This window comes from Pezoporus wallicus, unplaced genomic scaffold, assembly GCF_028554395.1.
Source record: "Pezoporus wallicus isolate ANWC-B61680 ecotype Strahan unplaced genomic scaffold, APGP_CSIRO_Pwel_v1 contig_7787, whole genome shotgun sequence".
In the NCBI taxonomy this organism is placed as follows: domain Eukaryota; kingdom Metazoa; phylum Chordata; class Aves; order Psittaciformes; family Psittacidae; genus Pezoporus; species Pezoporus wallicus.
This window is the reverse complement of record NW_026639382.1, coordinates 100,204-108,463: the sequence shown is the minus strand read 5'-3', so window position 1 is coordinate 108,463 and position 8,260 is coordinate 100,204. Positions and strand designations below refer to the sequence as shown.

Sequence of the window (8,260 nt, the reverse complement as noted above, 5' to 3'; positions counted from 1 at the left end):
CCAAACTGTCACTGCTCATCACACCCCTTGCTTAAACCTCTGATCCCGAAAGCTTCCCTGAGGTCTCTCCAAAACAAATGGAGAGGGCGTGCTCTGCTCTCCAAGGGGATCAGACACCACCTCAGAAGCAATGAGGCTGACAAGGGCAGTCCTCCCCAGAGCAGGTCCAGGCAGAGCCAAGCACTGTGCAGCTGCCAAAGGTGGGAGGCAGGTGGGAGGCAGGCAGCCTGCAGACCCCCAGCTTCCCCCCGCCCCAGCTCCAACCGCTCAGCTCCTGCTTCTTGGCTCCAGGAAGGACGAAAGGAAAAAGAAAGGGCTCGTCCCTTCTGTTTGCTCTCTGCAGAGCAAAACTGCTCCCCTGTCCCCTGTTTTCCCTGTTGCTGCTCTTTGCTATTTGACCTGAGCAGCCCAGAGGAATTTGAGTCACGGTGCATTCTGAGCACAGCATCGGTTTTCTAGAGCAAAACGGAACCAGCTGCCAAGAAACAAATCCTGGCACTTCTCCTGAGTGGAACGAAACTGCTTGAAACCCCAGGGGAAAACTACCAGAGCTCAGCTGCAGCAGAACCCAGCCCACCCCAGCCCCTCCAGGGATTCCTGCAGCACGAGGAGGCTCAGACAGAGACTAATGAACATCATGACAGTGTCCATACGGTACCTCTTTGAAAGCTAGGAGTGAAAGAGGAGCTAAACAGAGCTCTCTCCTTCAGCTGAAGGCAGTGCTGTGGGAAGGAGTGCACTCTGGCTGAACCAGCTCCAGCATCCAAGTCCAACCGTGCCCAGTGTCCTACCTGCCCAGGCCTGCTGTGCCTATTGTAAGCAGGCAGGATAGGGGCAGGTGGATGGTGCTGATACGGGACACGCATGACTTGTTGTGAATGGGCTTCTGAGGCTTGTCAGGGCTAAGTGAGGTTTGTCCCTCAGAGCTGTGAGAAAGCCTGGTGCTATCAGAGCCAGGGGGAGGAGGGATGCCCACAGGGGTTGCATGGCCTGAGCTGGCTCTCAGGTTTGAGGTGGTGGTGTCCATGGGACCGCCGTGTACTTGAATAGCAGAGCAGATAGATGTGCATCACCCCTTTCCCAGGAGGGTTAATTTCTCCCCCAGGTATCAAGCTGATGTGGGACAGAGCCTGCAATAGTCTCCCTGCCATACTCTTCAGTTTCTTCTCAGGTTGTTGGGCTCAAAAGGAGCTTTCAATGGAGGCTAAAGACTGATGTACAGGGTCTTTGCTTACCAGGAGGAGCAAGGAGCAGAGCAGCTCAGGTAGCTGATGCAGGCTGGAGAGCTCCAGCAGTGATTTGGAAGCAGCAGCATTACTTGGGAAGAGGGACGTGGTCAGAGACAGCCAGAAGAGAACCGAGGAAAGACTTTCTGGAGAGGCCTGGGATCAGCTGAGACACACAAGCAGCCTCAGAGCTCCTGGTTTCTTGGCCCTTCCAGCTGAGGGAACAACACTTACTCTGTGTTTGCTCACATTTTGCACGCAATAGAGCCAGGTCAGAAATACTGGTAACACAGTTTCTTGGAGGGTTTATACCAGCTGAGACCTGGGTTTTGCTGGTAACAAGGTTCCCCCTCAGCCACAACGCAGGAGGCAATCTTCAGGCAGTATCAAAGAAATACACTTATTCTCCACTCTGGTTTATCTTAAAAGTACCTACTGCAGCTAGTGCTCAGCAGTCGCAGGCTGACAGCAATGGGCCTGATGGAGGTTCAGCTTCACCTTCTCAGTGCATCATTCCAGCAGGACGTGTTTGAACAGGCTCACCCAGCAGCAGTACCAGTCAATAACTCAAACCATCTCCATGGCTCACTCAAGGAAGGGCACTGTTGTTCCAACCACAAGGATTTTCAGGCACGAAGCATGTACAGTTCACAGCTAGGACAGATGGAGCATTGATCTGCTAAAGCCCAAGGCAGTGACACAAGGTTAACCCCAGGTAACATGCATTTAGGTTTTCTGTGAGGGTAACATGAAGTTCACATTGCAACACACATCGCTGACTGCAGGCAAGTCATGACAGCACTTCAGCTTCTGAGATGGCAGAAAAGCCTGATCCTTGAAGGAGCAGGAGCTCTGTGACTCAGGCTTTCAGGCCAGGTTTACATAGCAAACCAGTCTCAGCAAGACCACACTGCAGCTTTCTCCATTTCTTGCCTAGACCAGGCCGTTCTGTTACAACAACAAAAGCAAAGTCCACTGTCGCAAACACCATCTGCTGAAGAGGAGGAAGGTTTCACACTGTGTCAGTCTCTTTCATCTCAGTGTAGGTTCTGCACAGGAGCTGGCTGAAGTTAGAAAACCAAAGGAGACCCCACCAAGAGCTTTTCCTGGTGCTGTCTGTGGGCAGTGACTGATATGACTAGAACAGGACTTGAGAGAGGCAGGACTGCCACGAGCAGGGGAGTCCCTCACATCCCTCTTCAGGCTCTGGTGCAAAGCAGTACCAGAGCTTCCCCCAGCTCCAGGGAAAGCTGAGCCAGGATCAGACCAGCTCTATCCTGCCACTGCTCTCCCCAGTGCAAACCAGTGGTGCCCAGCATCAAAGCACAATCCCAGTTCCCCCCAGGCACTGGGACCCGCTGCCCTGTGTTCTGCAAACAAGGCAGTGGCATCCCTCCCCTGCCATTCCAATCCACTGCAGCACAGCTCACATTCCCTCCTACACCTCGCTGTGCCTTGCCTCCCATTTCATACAATCCCAGACTGGTTTGGGTTAAAGGGACCTTAAAGCTCCTCCAGCTCCAGCCCCTGCCACGGGCAGGGACCCCTTCCACTAGAGCAGCTTGCTCCAAGCCCCTGTGTCCAACCTGCCCTTGAACAATGCCAGGGATGGGGCAGCCACAGCTTCTCTGGGCACCCTGTGCCAGCGCCTCAGCACCCTCACAGGGAAGAGCTTCTGCCTTCCCTTCTATGATGAGAAGAGCTCAGCTCAGTCTCCCCTCTGGCAGGTTAAAGCCATTCCCCTTGGCCTGTCCCTACAGGCCCTTGTCCAAAGCCTCTCTCCAGGTTTCCTGCAGCCCCTTTAGGCACTGGAGCTGGTCTAAGGTCCCCCCTTAAGGAGCCTTCTCTTTTCCAGCTGCACTGCTCACATGCAGGCATAGCACCCTCAGCATCAGCCAGCCCAGAGCACCTTCCTCTTGGAGCTCCCTGGCTCCCACTGAGATTTGACCACCATGAACCTTAGGTCTGGGAAAGAAAAACATTGCTGGGAGCACTCACAGCCGCTGACTCCTTGCATAGATGCCCTGGTCATGAACTGGCGTCCTATAGCATGAGGGGCTGATACCAGAGGTGGTGCCCGTGCCAAGCTGCAGCCTCTTTGAGGAAGATGAGATGATGAATTTGGAGCCTCCCAAAGCATGTTAGCAGCTGGGTCCTCGGGATGAATAAAACCCTGCCAAAAATTAGGATCTGTTTCTGTGAAGCTGAAACAGCAAACTTGTCTTTCCTCCTTCCCCTCACAACCATGTTGTTGTTTTAAACATTTACAAAGACCTTCATACTGTTTAAATAATGATTAAGGGGATGGGGGGGGGGGGTTGTTTTCACTTCTTTGCCAGCTCCTCCAGGTCAGCAGCACTTCACATACAGCTTCTGGTAAATCAGGTGCTGTGGTTTGAGACTACCACCCATGTCGGCCCCGTTACCCCACCTCAGTTTACCTGGCAAAAGGAAACCCCCCAAAACCCTTTGTAAGCCTTAGTAATGCCCCCCACATGCAGGGCAGCTGTGGTGGGGCTTTCTCCCCATGATGTGGTGAGGAGGAGGATGTGGCTGAGCCCTCCCATCCCTGAGCACAAGTGCTATGGGAGATTAACCATCTCCTCGGTGCGTGTTCTCCCACCCACCTCCTTCAGCTGTGATGCTGCTCGAGATGACAGCTGAGGGAAGGGAGGAGAGCACTGGCAATGTGCAGGGGGAGAGATGGCTGAAGATGGACCTTTATGCAACAGCAGAAGCATTAGGTCTACAGCAAAGCAGCAGGACATGTGTTGGTAGTTAAAGCAGAAAGAAAGGCACTTGAATCTCTCCCTTGTGGGCAGGTCTCCAAGAACCTGGGGTTGGGTTGGGTTCATTGAGCTTCATTTGCAACCTGGCAGAGGCTGGGGAGAAACGGAGCGAGGAAGGCTGTCAAGGAGAGCTGGAGGCTTTCTGCAGGATGTTTGGACTGAGTGGAAGGATGGAGAAGTGAGTACAAGACATGCTGTGGAAGCAGGATGTGGGATAGGGAAAATGTTTATACAGTCAACTGTGGGCTAATCCATGGGAGGCTTTAGAGACCATAAAAGCCATCTGCAAGTGGATAGATCACATTCTGTAGGAAACCAGTGGTTTAAAACAGTGCTACCCTCACTCTTTGATCTCCTCTGAAGGGATCAGACTCAGGAGCCTGAAGAGAGGGGAAGGATAAGTAGATCCATAAGTTCTGCCCACACAGGCAAAGTAGGAAAGACCATTCATGGTCTCTTCCTGTACAGGAACCTGGGGCCATCAAACGCAACAGAACAGACAAAAGGAAGCTGGACCCTCTCGCAGCACGGGCTGAGCTGTGCAAGTCCTCCCCGAGGAGGGAATGGCTGTTACAGGTTCACAGGGGCACTGAGTGAGGTCAAGGAAAAGAAAGTCACTGAAATCTCCATTCCAGAGAAAACCCATTAGTGAGGCACGGAACTGACACCTGGCTTTGACCTTCCCACCCCTCAATGGCTGGTGGCTGGGAAGCTACTGGGAGATGAACCACACATAACCACGCTGCTCCTGCACTTCCCTAAGCACCCACTCTGGACCTCTCCTTGGGAAATGAATGACTAATACCACTGAGGCCTCTGTTTACCCCTCTGAACTTGGGCTGCTCTTCCTGCAGAAGGGCAAGAGAAACAACCTAAGTGGTCCTGAAATAACGTGACCTTTCACCATTTCAACATGTTCTTTTCCCCCTAAGCAATGAAAGGAGCAGAGATGCTATTCTCTAAAGCACCTCAAAACAATTATCTCCTTCCTCTGGTATAAATGAGGAGAAGCAAGAGGTGAGCCAGAGATTGGGCATTTGCAATTCTCCATCTTCAGGAGGAATAAATGCTGGGATTTAGATTGTGCTCTGTGACACAGCCTCTTGACCTCAGTGCAGCTTATGCTCATTACTTGCAAAAATATTCTTGTTTGCTCCATGGGTGCCTCACATATTTCTTGTGTCTAAGCTTGGTAAATGAAACACTGCTTCTATGACAGTGCAGGCTGGGTTGACTGAATCAACGGCTGGTTGGCCAAGTAATCCAAGCAAACAGAACTACTGTTTGTGATAGAAGAGGACCTGAGAAGTTCCTCATTAATATTGCCTAGATACTTTCATACCAACCCCTTCTGCTTTACCCTCTAATCTCTCAGGCTGACACAGAAAATAGAGGATCCATCTTATTACCCAGAGCAAGGTCAACTCTCCATTCCTGGTAACTGCTTATCTAGCTTTGGCCTTTCTATGATGGAAATCTTCCTCCTTGTTTCACTAGCTTTACAGCATTTTTTCCTACCAGCTTTGAGTGCATTTATGTAGCTGTACACATCTTCCAACTCTAGGTATGCTCTGAGGATATATACTTTAATTAAACATAGTCATCCATGAAGAAGCTGGATTCCTATTGCTATTACTCAACACATGCATACGTCTGGCCCCAGGATTTAGCGATGCGGGCACTGCAATGGGAACAGTTTGTTGTGTGCTCTGTTCTGATCAGCTCCTGCAAGGAATGAAGCTGTGAATGCAGTCTGGCTAGCTCTGACAGGATGGTCACTTTGCCTAGCTGGGACATCTGACCTGAACTGATCAAGTCAGTCATCATAGAATGGGTTGGGAGGGACCTTAAAGCTCCTCCAGCTCCAACCCCTGCCACAGGCAGGGACCCCTTCCACTGGAGCAGCTTGCTCCAAGCCCCTGTGTCCAACCTGCCCTTGAACACTGCCAGGGATGGGGCAGCCACAGCTTCTCTGGGCACCCTGTGCCAGTGCCTCACCACATTCATAGTGAATCAGTCGATCAGCTTGTCTCCATTCCTGTGACATGATCTCCTCAAGCTCCATTCCCTGTTGCACTTGAAGACAGGACCTTAAGACTGGTTTTGTTGCACTGTGCCCAAATTTCATTTGAGGAAAAGGGGAAGTGAGAGGAACAGCTGAGTGGCTGCTCAGCACCATCAGGAGGAGAAAGAAGAACCTTTTATGTTCTGCACCTGCAGAAATCTACATCATAGCCCTGCCTGCAGATACCACCACCCTCCCAGAAAAGGCCACAGATCTTATGTAAAGTTCTTGTTATTCAGTATACAAGGTTCAGCCTTTAGATAGGCCCTACTTAGAGCAGAGCATTTCTGAGCCTGCTAAAGTTCCATGTAAGCACACAGGACAAGCTGAGGAGGAATGGGTTTAAGCATGTATTTAACATTCAATGGAGTCTTAAGGGCTTTGCTGCTGGGAGACGACATTTTGTTTGCAGTATGCCTTGTCCTGTGTGCAAAGATGTTGCTTGTATGCTCCTGAGCTTCAAAGAGCCCTTCTGGTATTTCTTGGGCCTGCTTTGAGCAGCAGACACCAGGATCTGGGACCTCACAGCAGGTTTATTTGAAACCCTACACATTTTTCTCTTGGAAGTGTAGCACCTGAAATCCCAGCAATCCCCACCAAGGGACTGGTCTTTGTGCGCTGCTGTGCACACAGCATGAGGCAAGCATCAATCTAGCTACCGCCTGCACCTCAGCATCTCCTTGTGCTTCATAGGATCAAGCCACACAGGGGGCTGATGCCAGCCAGACACAGCTAGCCGTGGGGGACTAGCTTCTTAATGTGTTCAGATACCCTGGTTGCCTCCGCCAGCCATATGTCAAAGATGAGAACCACAGCAGGGCATCTCTGAGTGAGCAGATGCTTTGTTTCCCCAGGCTTTGTGGAACCCTATCTGCAGTGGGACCAGGATAGGCAGAGGAGGAAAGCAAGAGGAAATCAACTTGCTGTCAGTAAGCATGGACAGCATCTCCCTGGAGAGACTTACAGGCAGCCAAGAGGGGAAATGGGTGGGAAACTGGGATGAGGCCTTGTCCTTTGATTTAAGCGTGGGATCAAAGCCCAGCTGATGCTGGAGACGTTCTGTTGTTGATTTCTGTTTGTCTTTCTGCCTTCCCCTTCTCTGGCACATATTCTACCCATTCTCCTGTTACCTACTGCAAGGATAACCAGAGGGTAACTGTGGCTTTGCACAACAGATACTGAAGCACCCTGGGAAAGCAGAATATGGGGACTTAAGGTAGCATATGATTTGCTGGAGGACACAATCCCCTCCAGATCCTCTGCTGGGAAAATGAGCAGCCCCAAAACATCCACATGTAGAAGATCTCCCTGCCCTTTTAATAACTTTCCTTCTTGCTCAACCTTTCAGACTGGAGCAAGAAAATGCCGTAACTGATGGAGACTGGCCACAAGAAGTCTATCAGGATTGCCCTTGGGAGCAGCATTGCAACCGCCTGAGGAAGAACAGTATGTTCAACCACAAGTTCAGAGCAGACCACCACTTACTTCGCTCTCCTAGGAAGGCTCAGAGGCTCTTGAGAAGAGCCACCATGTTCTGCTGACCTCTGGGAGGCTTTGCCTTGTACTGCAGCTCCCGGGTGAAGCTTGCACGCCCAAGATGTGTGTGACATGGTCGCCCTCTAAAGGGAAGAGCTGAGAAAACTGAGTTAAGTCCCACACAGGCAAAGCTGCAGAGGTTTAGGAGAATGGGCATGGGCGAGGTGCTGACCATGGCTCTTCATCCAAAGCGTTTGCTCTGCCTCCGAAATAGTTTGGACATGTTATCTATGCACCAAAACCAGGCATAATGACTGGGCACTTGCTCATGCTGTTCTCCTGAGTATCTACCTGTTGAGCTTGGTACCTGGCATTGCTCATCCATTTGTAGGCACAAGCAGTTACTCTGAGAGCTTCCACCCAAACCCCAAGATGGTGGCAAATCCCTCAGCACATCCAAGTCTCCATCTTCCCTCTTTCCAGGATCTGAACTCTGCACAAGTGTTGTATTAAAACCAAACCCAACCAAATAAACCTTCTATCCCTCAGGGAATTAAAGGACTAATTCTAGTTGTGGTGTCTGGTGTATTTGCTTATTCAGAAAGCTAAAAGTAGTCAGGCAAATTGCCAGCCACATCTCCACAAAGCAAAGGCTGCTGCAATGAAGACTCTGTTAACTGCTGCCATTCTGTATCATCATCTGC

At 50.9% G+C, this 8,260-nt stretch overlaps 1 long non-coding RNA gene across 1 annotated transcript; it reads right to left on the bottom strand.

The window, feature by feature from the left end:
• Positions 1-1,677: 1,677 nt before the first annotated feature.
• LOC130602068 (uncharacterized) lies at positions 1,678-4,395 on the bottom strand. Its single transcript, XR_008972809.1, has 3 exons — positions 3,854-4,395; positions 3,225-3,399; positions 1,678-2,217 (listed from the first exon to the last, which is right to left on the bottom strand). It is a non-coding gene; the product is annotated as an uncharacterized LOC130602068 (long non-coding RNA).
• Between the last annotated feature and the right edge of the window lie 3,865 nt (positions 4,396-8,260).